This window comes from Marmota monax, unplaced genomic scaffold (genome assembly GCF_021218885.2).
Source record: "Marmota monax isolate L192 unplaced genomic scaffold, Marmota_monax_Labrador192_F-V1.1 WCK01_AAM20220418_F8-fsc00010, whole genome shotgun sequence".
NCBI lineage: Eukaryota > Metazoa > Chordata > Mammalia > Rodentia > Sciuridae > Marmota > Marmota monax.
In genome coordinates this window covers 25,114,809-25,136,425 of record NW_026692321.1, presented here as the reverse complement: position 1 = coordinate 25,136,425, position 21,617 = coordinate 25,114,809, and positions in this window count along the sequence as shown.

The window sequence follows — 21,617 nt, the reverse complement described above, 5'->3', positions numbered from 1 at the left end:
AAGATGCTTATTTGCTTCTTTTATCTGTTTATGTAATTCATTTTCAATGTGTTCTTTCATTGTTTGAATTTGCTGTCTCATATCCTCTTTAAGATTCCATTCCATCTGTCTAAGATATTCCTTGAGTTCTTTATTTGACCATTTTTCTGATGCCTCTAGATCCTCCTGAGTATTTAGGCTGTCCTGCATTGTTTGTACTCCTTTTCTTCCTTGCTTTTTCATGCGGCTCATGTTACTTCTTGTTCTGTTTGCTGAGTTACTGTTTACTCGTATAAATTTATTTGGTTTTGTAAGTCTCTGGGGTCTCTCTTTTGTGATGGGAGACTATGAGTAGAGATGATGAGTTTTGTTGCACTTTAATGCAGATTCATTCATTTCCTAAACTGTGTACAGATTCTGATGGCATATACTGGTCTGCGGTTTGGTCTTGGGACTTATATTTAGGTCAAATGATGGGATGGTATTGAGGTTGGTATCTCTTGGCAACCTTGGAGGGTTGCTCTACTGACGATAGATATTAACAGGAGAATGGTCTGGAGTATTTGGGGGTAGCTAGGGACTTGGTAGCACTATATAATGCCTCGGAACATTGACCTATACATATTTAGTAAATTACACACATAAAGAGCGTCGTGATGCTTGGGAGGAAAGGTATTAGAAGGGAAGGGAAGAAGTCCTAAAGAGAATGATAGTAAACAGGTAGAATTCAAGGAAAGAGGAATAAGGAAATTGAAAAGAAATGAAAAGACAAAAGAAAAAAACAGAAAAGAAAAAAAGAAAAAAAAATTTAAAATAAAAAATAAAAAAGTTTTAAAAAAATTTAAAAAATTAAAATGAAAAAAAAAACAAATTAAAAAAAATTAAAAATGCAGTCTTAGAGTTCGATTAACCTCTCTTCCAGTAGGTGGAGCTGTGCCCACCGGGCCAAGCTTCTCCGGGAACCAATCACTGTGCAGCAGCTCCTCCTCCCCGACTGGGCGGGTCTCCAATCCTGAGTGCTTAGGGCCTTGTCTTGTGTCTAGTCACTTCCCCACTTTTCCTCCAGCCAGGCCCCGCTCACCGGTGACGCTCACCACAATACTGGCTACACGCCATGTCTGCCACTCTCTGGAGCCCTATTTCCTTGAATGACTGGGTACACTCTCTGCTTGCCATTCCCTCAGACCCTAAGGTTGTGGAGCTTGGGGCTGAGAACCCTCAGCGTGTTTTGCCTGCTCTCCGGTAGCCACGCCCCCGGGAGCTGGTGCAAGAGACCTCAGTTTTCAGCGCTGGTGGGAGCAGTAGCCGGGGGTCCCGCGCCGCGGGTCCTGCACCCTCCGCTCCGGATTCCCTCGGTCTGACTATCGCACTCATGGGAGAGCTGGGAGGGGCCCTTGAGGTTTCTCCGCTGTGTGGAGAGGGAAGGCTAGGGTGTTACACACCTGCTGCTGCCAGTTTCAATGAAGTCATCTCCTCCACCGCATTCTGGTGACGTCAGTTCTCTGCCATGGTGGTATCCCAAGCGAATGGCGACAGTCCGTTCCCTTTGCCGGGTGACCGATGCAACGGGTGGGTCCTGACCGGCTCTCCCAAGCCCCGTCTCAATCCTGTGGCCACTACCTATGAAGATTCGGTTGGTATTAACCTCCGAAGGTTCAGAAGGGCCGACCAGTTGTTTCAGCGGGATCGTTTAGTGCTGAGTCACAGCGGTTTGTCTGTGAGACGCAGGTGAATGGGAGCTTGAATTCAGCCGATCCGGGCTCTGTGTGTGTTCTGAGAGGCGTAGACTGTTCGCCCCAGATCCACGTTAGCTCAGCATTGCCTAGTGATCCTGAGCAAACAGCATTTAGTCGGTTTAAGACTCCCTATGCCCGCGCAGCTGAAGAGGTCAGAGACTTGATTTCTCCGCGCCCGCCGCCATTCACACTACAGATTCTTTCCCTCTCTGGATTCACTCAGATTCAGAGGAGTGCAGCAATTTCCCAGGCCCAGTTAGAATCCCATGGTCACGAAGACCCCTCTCCTGCTTTCTTATAAATATACAAAAGGACACCTATTCAGCTCTGGAGATTTTGTTTATGTTACTTTCCCACGAAGGCATGACTCTCATATGCCTGTAAATGTAGGAATTTACACTGGGCACTGGATGATAATGATGTTGGTCTTCCTCTTTTCTTGTTCTTTATATCATTTCTGCTTTTTGCCTACTAGGGCATTTTTGCCATCTGCAAAATAGGCATGAAGTACATTTTGAAAGTCATGGAGGAATAGGGTGAAAACAGTATCTTTAAATTGTCTTGTAGGTGGCTTGGAGATTTTTCAACTAGGTCACGACTTACAAATATTAATTCCACTTTGTTCTCTCAGAAGATGTAGAACTTTGCTACTCAAAGGGGAGTCCATGGACCAGCAACATCTGCATCACCCAGGCATTTTTTTTTTTCAAAATACAGAACTTCAGGCCCCAATCCCAAACCAATTGAATCAGAAACTGTATTTTATCAAGAATCCCAAAGTATTTGCAAACATATTTTTATGCATATTAAAGTCTGAGAATCCATACTTTAGAGATTTAGTTAAGCCAATAGCTGTTGGTGTGGGATGGAATTGAAGGCAGTAGGGAGGTCTATCAATGAAGTAACAGAACATCCCAGGATAGACCAAAGGTCCTGGTGAGGAAATTGTAGGAAGTGTTTTTATTATTTAAAAGCATGATCCCCTTCCAGTTTTTACGCTAGCCCATTAATGAATACAATTAGAGATACCAGGCCTGCTGAGGCATCTCATAGCAGACGTGTTGGGTAGAGGCAGCTCTTGCACTTCACTGCCTCATAGATAATGGGAACCACTCCGTGCCTGGTGAGTGACCAGTCTGACTAATATTGTCTCTCAAGGAGGTCTTTCCTACAGTACCTTCAAAATGAAAATTTGCATCTAAAAGATCACAAATGTAACTCTTTGGGCCCAGGCCCAACATACAGATCCATAGGCAGGGGTTTCCTATATGACAGTGGAAGATGATGCTTCAGTCCCTTGTGGTATGTCCAGCATCTATCTCCAAAGCTGTTCCTTCAATCCCTGCGGTTTTACGATGATGCATTCCTGCATGTTCCAGCATTGTAGGGCTACCAGAAACATCAAATACCATCCAGTCAAGAAATAATGTTGGAGGAAGAATCCTCTTTCCAATAACTACCCTTAACCTGATGCCAAAAAGGTTGTTTTGTTAAGCATGGCCTTAGGTAATCTGAAAAAAATCAGAAAAGTGATTACCAGCTCCTCAGCCAAACAAAGCTCTGTAATTATAAAAACAACTTTGGATGAATCTCCACCTTCAAGTCACCCAGGAATTCAGCAGATGTTAATTGGAGGACTGAATGAAGCAGGAACTCAGCAGATGTTAATTGGAGGACTGAGAGAACCACCATTTGGTGATGATGCTATCAGCATACCCAGTAAAGCCTTTAGGCTTAGGACATTTTTTGGCTAACCACCCAACGAGGAGATCTTTCCAGATCTCTTCAATAATTTCAAATGTTACCTCTTAGATGAAAGAAAAATCTGTCAGTTGTTATGCTGACGAATGTATCCATGGAGATGTCTTGTTGCCAAGAAGACGGGGGTTGGATGTGAGGAAATTTCACTATGCACACATTTCCATTAAGAAAAAAAATAAATGATCAGAACCATCTTTCCGAAGCACAGTCTTTAGCATCTACCTGGAATTGATTCAGTTGTTGCTAGTTTAATGGAATTGCTTTTTATTTCCCAATAAAACTTCCATAAAATTTGCTAGCAGAAGTTTTTGTTGATGGAATTCAGCCAAAATATTTGTCAACAAGATTTTACTTAGATGTGCTTGGAAGCTTTGAAAAAGTTTTCTACCCCCACTTGAAATTCTCTAGAGAATGTCTGCAGGCATAAGTATTAGATAGCTTCGATTCCAAAATTCATTTTATATTAAACTTGAAATTTCCAGGCCTCCTGTGGGTACTAGAATATGCAAATATATGAGTATAACACTGCATGAATATGTGGTTAAAGATTTCATTCCTGAAAGAGAACACCAGTTTAAATGAAAGGAAATGTGTTCTTTTTCTTACGAAAGGATAAAGAGGACCAGAAACATGGATATTTATTGAGTCTGACAATGATAATAATATAGTACAATTTATCTAATTAAAATTCCAACACTGGTCTGTCTCTCTGTACCATACCATGCTTTGTTAATTCACTACCTCAATTGCTACGGTGCAGAAGAGCATCCAGCTCTTTTCAGCAAGAGAGTGAATACATTTACCCTGATAGCAAAGTCCAATTTCACTTAAGGAGTATATGGTCCACTGCAGTGCACTGACCTTAATGTTCTACTTCCTAGCTATATGAGCTTGTTCTTTAACCTCTCAAAACTTCACATTCCTCAATTTGAAAGTAGAGAAAATGTTTCATGCCCTCCCAGGATTGATATGCTTATAAGTAAAATCCTGTACAGCCTTAGTACCTAACAGACATTCAAAGTTTGTGCAGAAACTCAGATCATGAAGAGAAAATATCCACATTGCCCAGAGACTAACTGGGTTTCACTCAACCTTCTTCCTTATCAATAGCCATCACTATCAGCTTTTCTGGTTATTTATGCATCTTTAGACAAGTCAATTCTTTACTTGGTCCCTGTCACCCCAAATGTGAAATGAAAATATTAAATAAGAGTCTCAAACATTCCATCCATCTCTAGGCTCGACGACATCCATACCACCTCTGTTCAATAGTAATATAATATGTAAGGGCCACACAAGGAAAAATCAGCTTCACCTTAGGTGGAACAATCCCCTGAAATGTCACTTCATTCTTTCATTTCTGTGTAAAAGTAATTATTTATTTGATTTGATTTGATTTGATTTAGTAGGCAAATAAGCACTGATGAATCTACCCCCAGCCTAAAAGTTAGGACCCTGACTACAGCCTAATCATTTTTTTTTAATTTTCCTATCAAAGCAGAAGGCACACCTTTGTAATCAGCAGCATCAAATACCTCATAAAAGCCTGAGTCTGCTGGTCTTGCTAGGATGTATGTTTTGATCTGAGCAGTCTCTTCCTTACAGACATGGGTCTAACACTCAAAAATCGTAACTTGGACCCAGCTAAATTTAAAATTATCATTGTGATCTACAGCATACCACTTAATATTCTCAGACTCGGTTTACATGGGAGGTATTAGAAAAGGTTTCATGCTATCCAGAGTTTCCATGAGTCTACATTTAAACAACCAATAGAAAGAAATTAGTACAATTTATATTGGAGAAGAATCATGTCCATGTCTTCATGCTCCACGTACTTTACCCTCACTTCTAGATCTACCTTGCAATGATGATTTGCCAAAATGAAAACACTTTCATTCAGTGAGTAATTTTTGCAGCATTTTTAACAATGCCCAACATTTATTAGATCCTCGGGTTACGTTGGCTGAATATGTGAACACAAGTAAGCTGCACCTTAACAATAGAAATTCCTGACTGCTATTAATGATGACCCCAACAATACCCTGCAAAATCTAAGCCTAGAGACTTCTGAACTGGAATTTACAAGTATTATCCAATATTCTGAGCTGTTCAGTTATTTATGTATGTATTCCACTAAATGAATTTATTTTGATTTTAAATTAATTTGTCCCTTCAAATCAAGCAGCATAGTGGAAATTTCAAATATGCTATGTAATTAGGTGAATTAATAGAAATATATGTCGAGAAATGTGTGTTATATTCTTTGAATGCTACTGAATGAGAGATAAAAAAAGATTGATGCTGAGTACATGGCAATAAGTTCAGATCCTAGTTCCCCATGAGAAGAATTTAACACATATTTGTTCCAAGTTTTCCAAGTACAAAATGGCACAATTAAATTTTCTCCTGCATACATATTTTACGGGTATTAATGAATTACTATTGATTTTTAGCATGGAGAAATATTAGAGGGCATGCATAGTAAAGAAAATGAAAGAATAAGAGATAGAGAAGGAAGTGGAACAGCAAGGAACAAAAGATGGTCCTGGTTTTATCATCTTTGTATCATCTTTTCTTCTTCTGAGAGATTTCAAAAATTAGAATGATGAGCATTCTAAGAACAATGGAAGGGTACTGGCACAAGGAGAAGAGAACCTAAAATACTATCTGCAAAAACCTCAATAATCAGAATTATTGGTTATGGTAATAATCTGACTGCTATCTGCCATTTGCACAGTAGTACACATATATAGCTCTTTGAAATCTTCCATATTTAATTCACTCAGAAAAAGGCCCATGGATACATATGTTGTCATATAAGTACCATATCTGAAAGAATTATGCATATTTTTAGTAACATATTTCTAGAGAAATGTGATATATGAGAAAAAAAGACAAAATTATTGATAGGATTTGGTAACAAATAAACAGCTTTGAACTGGACTGAAAAGTGTGTTGGAAGAGGAGGGAAGGAAGGGGAAGGAGATTTTACTAAAAAATAAATGGTAACCATTGAGGGCATTGTTATATATTATAGAAGTTCATCTTAGCCAGAGATAGTAGTTACATGTATAACATAGTGAGTCCTTCCCTGAAAAGGGTTTCCATTACTATGAAGGTTTCTGTGACTTATAAAGTCATCGTATGGGCAAGGACAGCTTACCGCATTGAAGGAGAGAGACAACACCATCATAGAGCATATGTAATGGCAAGACAGCCATGAGGCTGTCATCATCCAGGAAAGAGAAACATGGGAAGAGCAAAGAAACCAGACTACATTTAAGTTCCACCTAGAGTAATTGTTTTCCTCAAAGTTTGGCTAAGAGAGAAAATTCTTTATGTGTAAATTATTTATATTAAACATAGATAAATGTTGAATATAATTTATGTTATGGATTGGATATGAAGTATCCCTGAAAGCTCATGTGCTGAAAACATATCTAATGTAGCAATGTTCAAAAGTGAAATGATTCCATTATGAGAGCTCATCAGTGACTTAGGGTTACTGGATAAGAAGGCAGGGTATGGAGAGAGGAAGCAGGTCACTGGGAGCATGCCTTTGGGGATCATACCTTGTCCCTATTTCCTCACATGTGCTCATTGCTCTAGCTTTCTCCCCACCCCCCTCTTTCTTTCTCTCTCTTCCTCCCTCCTTCCCTCCCTCTCTGCTTTCTGGCTGACATGAGCTGAGCAGCTTTCCTCCACTGCACCATGATGTTCCTGGTCACCTTAGGCACAGAACAATGGAGTCAGCTGACCATGCACGGAACCTCTAAAACTGTGAGCCCCAAATAAATGTTTCCTCCTCCAAGTTGTTTTGGTTAGGTATTTTGGGGACAGCTATGAAAAGCTAACACGAAATAACAGCTGAATTTCAATGTCATATTACCTTTGAAGACAGAAAATATTTAAGAGGTATTATGTTATGACATAATGACCCACAACCATAGGGCTTACATCCTTTTCTCTTTAATAAAACTTAACTTTAGAAATAGAAAAAGTATATGGAGAGTTAAGTACAAAAACCTCAGGTCTTAGCATTAATCCCCCCCCCAAAAAAAAAAAAAAAACTCAAGCCATTTGTTGGAAGAAAATTTCCAGACTCTTGGACTTCAATGAGAGAACATCCCCTGTTCCCTGAAGACACTCTCTTCATGAAGAATGAAAACTTGCCATCAGGAGCAGGAAGTTCCCCCAGAGAGTCCAAATAATGGGAGAGTGATAAAAGATATTTACAAAAGGGAAATATTGAAGCTGACCTCCTGCTGTCCCTGCTTCTCCACCAGTGGTAAATTTAATACAGCTCTCAACTACACTAGAGAAGAAATGACAACTTTAGAAATCGTATCTTGTTTATAAGCTACTTCTTATACATAAGGAAGTCTGGGTTCTCTTGGTGGGCTCCCAAATCTGCTAGTGAGTCATTAAATATCCTAAAAATTAAAAATATTTATTTAAAACACCCAGACATTTGTGTCAGGAAGAGCTGATTTGTCCAGCACAATTCAGAGGGAGCCCACTGATCTTGCATTTTCAGACATAAGAAGGCCACCAGAGCAAGAGTGAAGATGAATCTACAACATCCACAGAAGTCAAAAAACTTATTTGTCTTCAGAAAGTATTTGGTGTGCCCAGGAGTGTTACCATTATAGTAAATATATTGTATAAGAAGATGCAATTATATACAATCTGGATCTGGAAAGGTAAAAATGAAATCTTTTATTCTACTATGCATCTGTAGAGCCAGAACCCAGCAGAACAAACGTGAAGATCTGTTTACCAGAGCAAAGCTACAGGGCACATGGCATTGCAGAAGGCCCAGCTAACTGCAGATTTCTAGAGGACAGTCCCATAATGGAATTCCTAGTGGGGCAATCAAAGAGGTAGAGCCATCAGCCAGGCATGACTGCATATAACAAATCCATCAAGACCTATGATATCCCCGGCAAGACAAATAGCAAGAGGCACAGAGAGTTAAATGGTATTGGAGAAAATTTACTATCCCCCAGCCTCCAGCAGGGTTGAGAAACAATGCCATTCAAATTCCCATCTATTCTAACAACACAATCAAAATACTCTTTCTTAGCCACTTGAATTTACTGCCTAATATTTATTTATTTTGAACTGCATCTATGTATGGCTATTATATAAATAAAAGTGTTTGTATGTGTTCTTTTATATATCTGTTCCTGTATCCAGCAAAATCTCCTTGACAGTTTTTTTGTTTGATTATTTGTTTGTTTGATTTTTAATCAAATGTGGAAAGTATACTTGGGCAGCATGACTTTAAATATAGGCTATGCAGCATACCTGAATTTTGCTTGGAGATCCTCTAGGAGGCAGACAAGTAGCCATTTACCAGAGAAGTTGCAACAGAGATGAAATAAGAGGCCCACAAGACTGCCAAACAGAGTAACAAGCCATTAAGTTTGAAGATGCATTAATACCAAGGACAGAGAAAGCAATCAGTAGCTTCCAATATGAGTCCCAGATGGATCATCACAAAAGCAGGTGTGGTTTGCAATCTAGTTGCATCTGACCTGGGTAACTCTATGTAGGACTGCTCTGGCTGAGTAGCATCAGTACTTAGCAAATGGTCTTGAACACATATTTTTTGTTCTTCATCAGCTCTGGGGAGGCATTTTTGGGCAGACTCATTCATAGGCAATGGATCTCATCCCAACCCCAAATCAGAGTAGGGAAATGCCAGCCCCTCACCTCATGTTAGTGAAAGGGTCTGTAACCCTTCAGTCCAAGAGTTTGTCCCCTCCAGGAACAAGGCTTGGAGGCCTGGCATCTGATTCCCTCTTACAAATGTAACTGTCCAGACACAAGCCGATTAGCCACTAATGACAAGTGAAAGGAATGGTCACTGAGTTGGTTTCAGCCTGCACTCCCAGAGTTTGTTGGCACAAAGATGCATTAGCATTTCCCATGGACCAGATGTCTGCCATGCAGAAGAGAGAGTGCCCAAATGCTAAGTCCTGAACAAGGGAAAACAGGATTGAGAGAAGCAAAATTGCAGGCAATGCTTTATTTCTACTGGCTGCAGAATGACTAAGTGACCAATCAAAATAAACAAATATTTGCTATTACCAAAGGAGCAGCTATAGGTGAGAGATCCTCAGAAATTTGGGGGAAGAAGGAAGGATGATTTCCTCCAAAGGTTACTTAAGTGTCCAATGAGAGACAAAGTTAGCCAAGTCCAGAGGGCAAAGTCAGTTTTTAATAACACCAATTATAACAAACTTAGTGGAAGGAAGTGATGGACCATGTGGATTCTCACTCAGAGGCAAGAGAATAGCAACTTCAATAAATATTTTTAAAGGAACAGGAAAAATAAAAACAACTAGCTAGTGGCTAGTACTGCAAGAAGCACACTTGTGAAATATGTCAAATATACTGTACATACACTTATATGAGCAAAAGTAGAATGAGGCAGTCACACGACCACACAAAACATAGTTAAATATAATGACCTAAAAGAGGAAAACAATTTAAGAAACAGCAAATGTCTAAGAATTGTACATCTTTGGGGACTCAGGGAAGCACCCAACTCTCTAGTAAATCATCTTTCTAGACCTTGACCTTGTGACTGTGCTGCCTGAGACCGTGCATCCACAGCTCTTGCTGACAAATCCCATTTCTCATCATTTCCACATGCCCATCCCTTGTTGCAGCCAAGTGAACCATTTGTTATGACTCTCATTACTTCAACTTCCCAAATGGCCACATGCAAAATATGTTTATTGTTCAGGGTCCTCGGGACCAGGGAAGAGTCCACCATTTATCTCTTGTGCCTTAGAGTTATATGTTTTCATGGCTGCTGGTTTTCTAACCCTATTGGGTTCTTAAAACCAGCTGCATTATAACTACCAAAAGAGTTTTAAAAACAGTAACATTACTTGGGGCTCCACTCCATAGTAATTGAACCGGAATCTCGAGTGTAGTGCTGGGCAGGTTTTTTGTTTTGGTTTTGGTTTTGATTTTAAGCTCCCCAAGTAATTATACTGTGCAGCCAAGACAGTGTCTATACTGGACAAGGCACAACACGGCTAATCAATCTCTTAATTTAAAATGAATAAAGTTCCAAACAGAACCCTCCGAGAAATTCTCATTAAAAAGTCAGCTGATTGTACAGGTTAGTATTTTTATGGCAGGTGAGAATAAAATTATATATGGCTCTGGATCAAATTGTGGATTTACAAAAACAAAATAAATTGAATGAGGAAGAAATAGATGTGCCAGAGACATGGTTCTCATGCTAAATCCACAATGGTAATCACTGGGTATCTGAAATATACCCATGCCAGGGCCACAACCTCCGGGGCACCACTAATTTTCAAATGCTCCTGGTTGATTCTATACTTCAGCCAGAACTAAGAATCAGAATCACTACGCTGGAGGGCAAGCATAGTGAGTACTTTCTGATACTGGATTATTAAATGAAACAGATTTTTCTAGAAAGGATAGTTCCTTGAAGAATCAAATATGAGGATTTTGTGCCTATAAACATGTTTTCAGTTTGGGGAATTTGGCATTCCAACTTGGACTTTACATCACATTTGGTTTACTAATAGGATGTCTAGGCTGTCCATAGAGGCATCCTATTCATAGTTGGGTGAATGTATAGAAAAGAAAGAAACAGATGCCTGGTATTAGTGAGGGTTCTCCAGAAAAAGAGCCAATAGGATAAACAGAGATATACATATAAAAATTTATTATGGGTGTTGGCTCACACAGCTGTGGAGGCTGAGAAGTACTATGATGCTGTCTGCAAGCCAAGGAACTGGGAAATCCAGTAGTAAAATTCTGTCTGAATCTGAAAGCTTCAGAAGCAGCAGAACTAATGGTGCCCACCCACAGTGGTAAGGGCAGATATTCCTTTCTCAGTTTACTTATGCATGTGTTCATCTCTTCCAGAATTTCCTCATAGACATACCCAGAAATGATATTCTGGCAGTTATCTGGTTATCCTTTAATCTAGTCAAGTTGACACATAAATTAAATATCACAGACCTCAAGAGGTCTTTCCCTATTTCTAAGTAGAAAAAGGTTCCTTAATATAAAGTGAGGCATTATAGGATACTCTATGTGATTATTCTCCCTGCTTTAGTAAATTTTTCTTTAAAAATATTTATACCTTCTCTCCAGCATCTCCACAGCCCAAGTGTATTTTTTTTACCTCTTAGGCTTAGCCATGTGGAGATACATATAATTATATATATATATATATATATATATATATATATATATATATATACATACATACATATATAATTATATAATATACATATATTTGCATATATAATTCTGTAATATAATATATATGTCAAAGTTCCATTACCAGACAATACATGACAAAAGGCTTGATAGCACTTCAGAGACTGGATTGCTCTGCCATCAACATAAGAATATTATGTCTTGGTTATCTTCTGGTCCAAACAAGATGAACAATACTTTGAGCAGAGTTGCCTCTACTAACACACAGACCTGCAGAGAAGCAACTCCTGCAGCCTGAGACAGAGTCACCCAGTGAACCCCATCCTTGAGCAGGTAAGTCTGGTCAATTTTCAGATAGATGACCTGATAAAATTCTTACATTTTATACTGTTGTAACTTTTGGGTTAGTTATCATTCAGTCATATTATGGTTCATGTTCACTGATAGATTTGGTTTTCACATGTTGAAAATCTGAATGATTTACCATCTTTGACATGTTTTCCCAAGATTTTACCTCAAGTTCTACTCCAAAGGAAATAAACTGAGTATGCCGAAAATAGATCTGCACTCCCATGTATATTGCACCACTATTCGCAAATACCCAAAAGAATGTAAATGGACATTGGTAGACAATCTAAGTGTACACCAATGGACAAATGGGAAAAGAAAATGTGACATATATACACAACAGCAATTATTTAGCTATAAATAGGATAAAATCTGTTATTTGTGATAACATTATTACACTTATTTATTTTACTTTATTTCACTAGGAACAGGTTTTGCATAATATCACTCTTATGTGAAATCTAAAAATGCTATTTTTATGAAAGGAGAATAGAACCTTGGTTAATAGAGACTATGAGTGTGGTGAATGGGTAGAAGTTTATTAATAAGTACAAAATTACAACTAGCTAGGAGCAATAAGTTCTATGGTACCTAGTAAGGGGACTGTAGTTAACCACAATGTATTTCAAATTAGCTAGAAGAAGGAATTTTGAAACGATAAATACTTTCAATAATGGGCATGCCATTTTCTCTGATTTATACAATCTATGCATGTATTGTATGCTGTTTTAATCAGCTTCTTTCATTGCTGTAACCAAAAAATCCCGAAAAGAACAATTTTAGAGGAGAAAAAGTTTATTTGGCACTCATGTTTTCAGAGATCTCAGTCCATAAATGACCAACTCCACTGCCCACAGCATGAGGTGAGGCAGAACATCATGGCGGAAGGGTGTGGAGGAGGAAAGCAACTCAGAACATGGCAACATGAAAGAGAGAGTGAGCTCTGTTCACCAGGGACAAAATATAAACCCCAAAGTCATGCCCCCAGTGATCTACTTCCTGCAGCCACACCCTACTTACCTACAGTTACCAGTTAATCAATATTAGTAGATTAATCCACTAATTAAGTTACAACTTTCATAATCCAGTCATTTCACCTCTGAACATTCTTGCATTGTCTCACACAAGAGCTTTGGGCGGGTGGGACTCATATCTAAACCATAATATATACCACAAATATATGAAATTATTATGTGTCAGTAATACTACTAATAAAACAAGATTTGTAACATGTGGGAGTGATTATGTTATCCCATTTCTACATTGTCCCTTCAACTAAATACAGTATTAAGTTTTATAGTTTGGAGAATGCTCCCTGAGATACTTGCATCAACAAATAGGACTGCAAATCTACCTGACAAAGTGTTGCATTCTTTCAAGGTCTTACCTACTCATTATTGGAGTTCACCACAGGGTTAATCATAATAGCCTAAATTTAGAACCAAACTATGTGATAAATATTAGAAAATTGTTAAGTAACATTTGGAATTTTTATAAAATAAACTGTTATGCTACATTTCAAATATACATTTATGAAATGTATGTATGAGGTAATGCCTACATAAAAGCAATACATAAAATTACCTGTAATGCAGTTTCAATTATAGAAAATAAAATATGTAAAAATTCCAAATGTATTATAAAATGGTGTAGTATTTACATATAACCCTGGCAATCTGCTTGTATACTTTAAATCATCTCTAGATTATAATATCTAATGCAATTTAAGATATCAGATGAAGCTAGTAGGGATATTAATATGGTGTCCCTGAACAAGTCATTGAGCAATTTAAAAAATATTCAGGTAACCAATATACAATTTGAAGACTCAATAAACATCTAAGCATAAGCATATTAAATGGAGAAACATCCATCTTTGTTACTCTCCCCACCTAATGAAGGAGGCAACACCTTGTATAGGGATTCCTACAATGATCACTCACCCTTGTTTTTGCTCTGTATCTGAGTCTTGAATCGAGTCTTGTTTTGCAAAGACTTTGCAGTTAAGAGGGGCCAAAGGACAAGTTTTAGCTTATAGCCTGTGCTGGCACATGATATCTATCACTTTAGAATTGAGGCAGTGAAAAGTCTATGGATTACCTTCTAAATTCTCTTCCCTGGCTGCAGCAACCAGGAATCCCGGTGTTGAACAGTAGTGCTGCTACAACATGGAAGCAATTGGGAGGCCCGAGTCATCTCTTGGAAGAGAGATATGTGGGAGAACTGCTGAGCCTGCAGCAGATTTTGCTTGAGCGAGGAATAAATTCTTACATGTAAAGACACAGAGATACCAGGATTTATTTTTTCCTGAAGCACAGTCTAACATATTCTAATACCATAGGCATTCTTTAACACTGACTTGAATTTAATTGAAAGCTTTTAATATTCCACTGTCAAAATGTGTTTGCTGGTGTAATCAAAAACACCTATGCTTTTGTTTTTCTACTGAATGTTTCAGTAGTTTCTAAATTTAATGAGGGAGAAGTTAGCCTCTTTCACAAGCTACTCAATAACCTTGGCCTAGAGGTTGCAGAAAGGATATGTAAGCTGTTGAGCCCCTGCTCTAGGATCTGTGTCTCATTCCTGAGCTTTAAAGGAATTGGTTTGACTACCAATGGAACTAGCTCTGGGCAGTTTACAAACACCACATTAGATTTCAGACACCAGCTGTTAGATGACCATTCTTTGGATATAGAGAAGAATGGTGCATTGTTTCTTCCTTTTTTTAATTTTCTTTTTTTAAAATAAATGAAAATAAATAAGATTTTTAAAGTTGCTAAAACCAATATAGGGTCAACAACCATAGGAACATGGCATTCCCTTAAAATTAGACATGTACAGTCATTCTTCAGTATTCATGGAGGATTGGTTCCTGGATCCCTTGTGGATACCAAAACTCACATATGCTCAAGTCAACTATATAAAATGGTGTAGTATTTACATATAACCCTGGCACATCTGCTTGTATACTTTAAATCCTCTCTAGATTATAGTATCTAATGCAATTTAAGTGTCACGTAAATAGTTTTATTTTACTGCTTAGAAACAATACAAGGAAAAAAGTCTGTGTATGTTCCATAGACACATATTTTTTCCTGGAATCTTTTCATCTATGGTTGGCTGAACCTGCACATGTGGATTTGAAGGGTCAGCTGTATAACTCTATTCCCAGCAGGAGTGCTTTCTGTAAAAACCAGCGTCCATTACTCAATCCATTTTTTCCAATAATGTTCAAGATGTAAACGGTACCACACACTTGCAGAGCTAAGCATGTGCAACTCTATGAAACATCTGTGTTTAAAAATGCTTTGTTATGGGACACTGAGCTTCCCAGGTCCTATATAGACTCCTGACCCTTTTTACTGGAGAGATAGATTTATAAGCCAATTAGTAACTAGGTAACTGGCTAAATTTAATGGTTTCTAATTGATTCATTACCAATTAATCTAGGCAAAATGATCAAATCACTGGTTTATTTCAGGCTTAGTAGCAATAAAAAAAGTCTATTACTTCTTTAAAATCACAGTGCCTGTAAGCACCCCACATTTAGTAACTAAATTGGGTACAATTATGTGTTTCAGGGTCTGTCTCCAGCTGCCTCGGCATCTGTTCCAATTCCCTGCCTTTCGCTCCCCTCAAATCTTTGAGATCTTTGGGTAGAGGTAGGTCTCAGTGATGCCAAATCCTGCATTCACTTTTAGAAACTGTAACAGCAGGAGTTCTGAATTCCACCTTCAGGGGTGTCATAGATGTTTGCAGCTTCTCAGGTCTGTTCATCATCTCCTCTGCAGGGTCCTCACTTAGGCTGCCTGCTAAGGCTTGAGAAAGTAAGTGTTTAATCTTAGCACATGACCGAAGGGATGAAAGCTACTCCCCTCGTTTTTAAATAGCTAAGTGATTCACATTAGAACCAGGAAAGGTCCAGCCACATTAACAGGTGTTGCACTATATTAATCTCAAACAGGGCAAAAGGGAGTTTAAAGAAGCAGCCGCCTCCAAATCAAGTCTCAAGCAGGGCACAATCTGAAACAACCCAGTGCAGTGATTTCTTTGAAGACCTCATAACCCTTTGTGGGTCAGAGTGCAAAATTCAAGTCTGAAGGAATCAAAGTAAAAAGGCCATAATAAATGAAAAGGAAGAAAGAGAAAAAGAAAGCATTTGCACAGAGACCAGGAACATGCATCCTCCATTCATAGAAGCAGATGTGTTGATTGCAATGGCAACTGCAGTTCAGGGTTTCTGCTCTGTTAAAACAGCCCACTTTTGAGATTCTGTAACCCAGGTCATCTCATGGTGACTGTCCCCTAATTCTCCTCTAAAACATATTAATTGATCACATGCAGAAACTTGCTAGTTTCTTACTTATTCTCCATAAATAGACATACTTATATACAGCAATAGTGCTATTGGGGCTGCTTCATTATAATTATGATCTGTATGGTATTAATAAACAACAGTCAACACATATAGATAATTTCCAAGCTATAATCATCAAAGCATGAGTCCATAGAGTCAGATCATCTAGCCAAAACCATCTCTGTTCATAGACTTTATTTTCAGAAAATCCAGTGCTCATGGTAAGTACCCAATTGTGCAATATTTGTGAGCACAAACATATACACATATTCTACTTCTCTAGTTGAAAATATTTAGTCTTTCAACAAGTGGGAAAGTACAATTGACTATTATATAACTGGAACAGTTAAATCAACCCCAGTGAGGGCGTCCTTAAAATGACTGTTCTGTGAATCAAACTATTAAGCCTAAATATTCCATATTTGCTGTCTATTTAAGTTAAGAACTCCAGCTTTCTTATCTAAGTAGGGTGTTTCCTTTAGAAGCATAAGGGCATATGGATTCATCTCCTGAGAAGATGACTTTATTCTGATTTCTGCACCCATTGATCTATAGAACCAGCATTTTACAGATGGGGAAACTGAGATAACGAGAAAGTTGGCTTGAAAAAAAGCCAACAGAGCATGTGATTGGTGGAAATGGAAACTGCATTTAAGTGCCTGACCCATGAGGTAAGTTTTTTATCCAGTCCTCTATACTACCAACTTCATATTTTTAGATATGACCTACTTTTTGATGCTGCATATGATCTTTATTTGCCACCCAAATCCACACTCTTCATAACTTCTGCAAAATTCCTTTGTTTGCTTTCCTGGCCACAGGACCAAGCATAAGGATAGGCACCGAAAAGAAAGCCAATCCTGAACTTATTGAATTTAAACCCACACAAAGACACCACAGTACAACCCACACCACAATGGTTGAGTACCTAAACTCAAAAGTCATGGAAATTAAGTGTCACAAAGAAATAACAGACAAGCAATGATTTTATGGGTATGTTACTGTTGACTGACATTTTTTCCCTGATGATTGCAATGGTGTTGATTTAAATTTCAGTTTCAGAAGCAGTTCAATAGCCAGGCACAGTGGTACACATGTGTAATCCCAGCAGCTTTGGAGGCTGAGACAGGAGTATCACAAGTTCCAAACCAATCTCAGCAATGGCAAGGTGGTATGTAACTCAGTGAGACTCTAAATACAAAACAGGGCTGAGGATGTGGCTCAGTGGTTAAGTGCCCCAAAATTCAATCCCTGGTACCTCCCAAAAAACAAAAACAAACAAACAAGATCAACAACAAAAAAATAAACAGCAGTTGAATAGAAGAAAGCTTGATTAGCACTATTTTATAAATACAGTTAATATTTTTTCCTTTAGTCCACTGACCCAACCAGTGATAGACGGGGCATCTCCATGGGGTTGTAAATTCTATGCCAGGATCTCTCAGTACGTGGATCAGGAGTGTGCAGGAGGATTCTGCCGAGTTACTTAAATGTGCTGTGGTGTTCCCAGCAAAAGGCATAAATGCCTACTCCCTACTCTACTCAGGGCTTAGTGGGGTCAGGTGCCTGAATCAGTCCTCTTGATGTACACAGACAGGTTCCAGCCTACAGTAGAGGGCCACAGCCTTGGGTGTCAGAAGTCCAGGCAATTTAACTAGATTTTCTGCTAAGAAAAGTCAAGGCTTCAGCTAAACTAGGTTTTTTCTTATCTAAGCTAAAATAATCCATTTCTAAGTTTGTTCATGATGCCCACTCTTGGGTTCCTTACTTTTTGACTGCCTCCTTGTCTAATTCAGCAACAAAACATTAAATGTTTCTCATGGGTCAAAACTCTCTGATTTTTCCTGCTATTGGTCAGAGAAAACTTCCTAAATCTAATGGGCTCATTTGATTTGATTAAGCAACCCAGATCATCTCTTAGAGCATTTTCTGTTGCTAATAACACAATAACTACAGAGTTGGTAAATTATAAAGAAGTTTATTTTGGTTCATGATCTGGTCCAAGGTCAGGGGTCATATCTACTTGTTAGCAGAGTACCACGCAACACAGGGCTTCATAAGGTATAAAGCAGGGAACATGTGTGTGCGTATCCTGGTTTCTCTCTCTCCTTTTAAAGCCTTCAGTATTTAATTCTGGGGTCTCCAACATGACAATCTTATCTCATGCTCATTACCTCCCAAAGGCTTTACCTCTAAGTTTTTACCTCTTTATACTCATAATGGGGATTAAGCCTCAATGTGAGTTTCACAGGAGACAAACCATAGCAATCTGTCTTAAAACCAACTGGTAACTAATCTTTTATTATGCAGTGTAACATAATCACTAGGGTAATACCCATAGCAAAAATCATAGGTCCATCCTCAAATTCTATCCAACATACTTAGAAATGTACAAATGACATTTAGAAATACCCCTCTTCTTGAACTCAGGAAAATGTTGGAGCTGGAAATCTAAATTTGGGATCCATCACCCTTCAGATAGTAAATTAATAAAATATAAATCCATGGGCAAATGTGATTACTATAGGTTCATTGATATCCTTTACCATGGAATCGAAAGACATGAATGGTTAGGACAATATTTTGCATGTTAGATGTTATTGACATTATCTCCCAGATCAATGGGTCAATCTGAGCTCCTCTTTAGGAAGTTCAATTCTAATTTATTTAATTTATGTACTAGGTACAAAACAACTAGATTAGCCTTTCTGGATACCAAGCATTTCCCATAAAAGGGAATCTGTATTTCATATGATAATAAAATTGGGTGTGTGGGTGTGTGGGTGGTGGTTATTTTCTTTTGAGACAAGGTCTCACCAAGTTGCCCTGGTGAGCCTTGAATTTGTGATACTCCTGCGTCAGGCTCCCAAATAGCTAGCATTACAGGGGTTTAAGGATTAAAATACTTTATAACCTCCACAAATCAACCATTGAAAAATAGGGGAGAACAGAAATTTAAAATATCATGCAAAAGACATAAGCACAATATTATCTTAACCTTTCTTTTCAATAAATGAGTGGACTACCCAGCAATACAGTCCTTTAATGCATTTCTCCAAAACGAGAACTTGTTTCCAGTTACTTTGTCTCTTCTATTAGCATTCAGGTAGCTCTTCCATAATGGTAGACAAGGATTTATTACCTTTTTATTATGCGTATGAGGTAAATTAAGGATATCTCTCTATATATAGATATATCTTCATATACAGATATATATCTAGAGAGAGAAAGAAAGAGAGAGAAAAAACTTTTTTTCCTCTTATCTTTTCCTAGTTTTCCTCCTGGAAATTTTCTCTCTGTACCTGCTATGGGTTCACCCTCTCTTTGCAGGTGGTTTTCTCAAGTTGTCAGCAAATACAGAATAATATTAAGGACTTAGTTGGAGAATGTCTGAAGACTGAAAATACCCTACTTGTTAAAGACTGGAGATGTAAGAAATGAGAAGGAATCAACCCAACTGTCTGACACTTCTCCCCAGAAGACCCCAAATTTTGGCTTCACATTCTAACCATGCCTCAGGCATGGAGAACATTTGATTCAAATCACAAACTTACATAGAGGGCACATGCAGTTAAACTATTTTTTCTCACTCTTCCCAATTTACCAGTGAAAATACTTCAAATAATGTGTAGCATAGTAGGCTTTGCACGTACACACACACACACACAAGTACGTGCTATGAAGTGTTCAAATGCCTACCATTAAAATTGGTACAGATTGTATTTTTGTGTGTGTCAGCCCGTTTAGCAGCAAATGAAGGTACATGTAGAAAAGAATTACATTGGATTTCATAAGGATATTTTTAATAGAGTAGAAAGGTACATTGTCGCTGGATGCTCATTTTATTTCACATTTCTGCATGCTGTAGTTTGCTAAGATTCTAAATCAACAATGATAACTACAAGGAGTCTCCCATAGTAATGGCAGCATATGTTACAGGTCATCTCACTCTGTGTGCAAAAGCAATCTTGTAGGAGATGAGACACAATATTGTAATTAGAAATAGATGGATTCAATAAATATTAAGCAGTAAAAAATATTACTCATTTAGCTATGTCCTTTTCAGCAAAACCTGCAATTCGGGCTCATCCAAATGTCTGACCCATGAAATTCAGATGAAAAGAAGTTATAGAGAAGATGGAGAGAATTTAACATGCATGGCTTTTTGAAATTCCACTATGCTTTTTGCAATTGAAAGTTGATATTTTCCCTGCTACCACCAGCACCTCAATGGTAAAGAAGAAACAATAACTGGCAGAGGGATCAGTGCACAGAGATCAATGAGTTCCATTTATAATTCTATGAGTTATTTTGTTATTTTGATAGGATCAAGCCTCAGGATCAGTTGTTTCATATTATCTCAACAAGCACACATTTTTAACTATTTTGCCTATATTTCCTCATTGCTTGCAATCTGTTTGACCCATTTGGGGTCAAATATATGACCCCTTTCTTTTTATTTTTTAATTTACAGGAGGGTTCCTTTCCTTCCTCCCAACCAAAGAAACTTGAATAAACCCCATCTTTAATCAAGCCCATCTAGTCCTTGACCAGTCTCAGTTTTGCCTCCAGGCAGCCCTGAGCAGCAGGCAGTAGGCCAAACTAGCTCTCTGCTAGCTGATCTGATAAACTAAACTGACAGAGATGAGTACATTTTAGGCAGGTTGCTATTTGCGTTTTGAAAAATGGTTACTAAAGGCAGCCCAGGGGTAACACAAGGTCACCTTGGTTAGTCAAATTATTTTATCCATTTTTACTGAAAAGTTGGTCTTATGTAACTCCTATAACTATTCTTCAAATACTTTAAAAAAATAATGATAATATATAGTTTCCTCTTTTATTATTATTATTTTACCAAAACTAGGCATTGTGCATATTCCCTGAGCTGGTAAAGTCTCATCCAGTTTTTTGCAATTCTGCTGATAGATAGAAGCTATTATTAAGCTGATAAATCACCAGAATATTTTTAAAGGCTTGGCTTTGGGAATTGCTTCCATCTATGAGTGGCAAACCAATTCCTCCCAGAAAACTCTCCTTTCTTCCACAATACTAAAAGCATCCCTGGAGTACTTTAAGAACAGAATGTTGGCCTCAGGGCTTCTAATGATTTGTTAAATTATGAGTCTCCCCAGGAGGCCTGGGGCCTGGTCCACCCTGAAGCCTTGCAGCCTCCCAGGTCACCATTTCACCTGCTCAACCCTGGGCAGTTG